Consider the following 1,643-nt stretch of genomic DNA (forward strand, 5'->3'; position numbering starts at 1 on the left):
CATACCGCTACCTCACAGGAAGTAGAGAGGTTGTTTCTGTTAGCGTTTTTTCTCTCATTTTTTTACTATATTTAAGTTTTATTTTTTCTTAGAAGGAAAATAAAAGTTACCATAATTACTTTTACTTATTTGGCTAACCTCTTTCTTGGAGGAAAGATTTTGGACATCCCTTCTTATACCATAACATAATAGCATCCACAATGTAGTCCTTAAAAAAGTCTTACTCAGGCAGACTTCCCCATTATTTTCATCATTTTTAATAATATTAGTTTTTAATATGTAGGCCAATTGGCCAAACTATATTCAATAATATGTTTTTAGTTTAAATTTTCATGTGTCGTCTGATTTATCGTCTCATAGTTTGCAACAATTAGCTTCCGCATGACGCCCTCTCGATTTCGAACCCAACAGTTTCCGATAGACCCCCAGCTCAAGATAGAGAATAGTATACCAAGGTTGTAATGAAACATGAGACAGGATGAATAGCATAACAGAAATAAGAGATAAGAAACAATAATAATTTATATCATAGAAATAGGAAATAAGAGAAATACGAACAATACCAAATATGAAATACTAAATTGATGAATATTATCTCCTTCTCTATCCAAGATAGAATAATTTACCTTTTGATCTACTTCTAGATTTTTGAATTCATCACTCTCCACAATGGAAATTTTAGGTGACCTTGGTAGGGGACAGGAACTTGAAGTTACCAATTTCCAAGTGAGAAAGTGAGGTTAGTATCACCTGAAAGAAAACAATATGGACAACTAATTAAGCATATTATGTAACTCCCGTAAATGATTTGAAATAATAGACTAACGGGAAAAAAAAAAATTGTTTTGGATGATGGGATCAACTTCAAACCTTATTCAAGAGGATATTTTGACTCACAAGAGTATTATAAGAGCACGGGTTAGGAATCTACCGATCTGATGCATATAACTGTCCAGCAATGTTAACAACAATAACAAATCCAGTGTATTCCCACAAAGTGGCCATCAATGTTAACAAAACTTTGCCAAAGGATTATAGCTTAAAATTTTCAATCAATGATTATAAAAAATCAGGAATAGATGTAGGTCCACCTTCTTAATATTCTATGTGATTAAATAGCAACTTACTCCCAATCTCCCAATTTCTCTAATCGGGGAGTAGGATTGATGTCGACTGCCTACACATTCGTCTATCATACGAAAAGTAGCACCCAAACTTTTCTCTTTATAGAATTACATCTTCAGCTTCACATCAATTTCTATTTCTAAGAAAAGAAAGTCAGGTGTATTTACGGTAGTCATCTACTTAAAATAGTAAGTAAAGTACCTTGCAAGTCTCTGTTCAGCACAATCAAGTTTCACTCGAAATAGTTCATATTTTTGAATTCTTTAACCATGATCAACAAACGGGAACTCCTTCAAACCTATCCATAGTGAAAACGGCAAACCATAAGGACTCTAAATACTACCACTTCTGGAGACTAAGCGTGAGATTTTTAAATTCCAATATCGAAGTAAATACCAATTCAGCCAGAACCTACAGAAGAATAAGACAAAGAAAGTCAGATACCAAAATTATTTGTTGGGTCAAATTATTGACAATAAATTTACACAATAGTAATCGTCGTCGTCGAAGAAGAAGCT

At 33.0% G+C, this 1,643-nt stretch overlaps 1 long non-coding RNA gene across 1 annotated transcript in view; it reads right to left on the reverse strand.

The window, feature by feature from the left end:
- The window catches only part of LOC107879781, a 5,382-nt gene extending 4,263 nt beyond the window's left edge, over window positions 1-1,119 (reverse strand). The window contains exon 1 of the long non-coding RNA XR_001677111.2: window positions 627-1,119. This is a non-coding gene — a long non-coding RNA (uncharacterized LOC107879781). The remainder of the gene's footprint in view (window positions 1-626) is intronic.
- Between the last annotated feature and the right edge of the window lie 524 nt (window positions 1,120-1,643).

Source organism: Capsicum annuum, chromosome 6 (assembly GCF_002878395.1).
Source record: "Capsicum annuum cultivar UCD-10X-F1 chromosome 6, UCD10Xv1.1, whole genome shotgun sequence".
NCBI classification, from domain to species: Eukaryota; Viridiplantae; Streptophyta; class Magnoliopsida; order Solanales; family Solanaceae; genus Capsicum; species Capsicum annuum.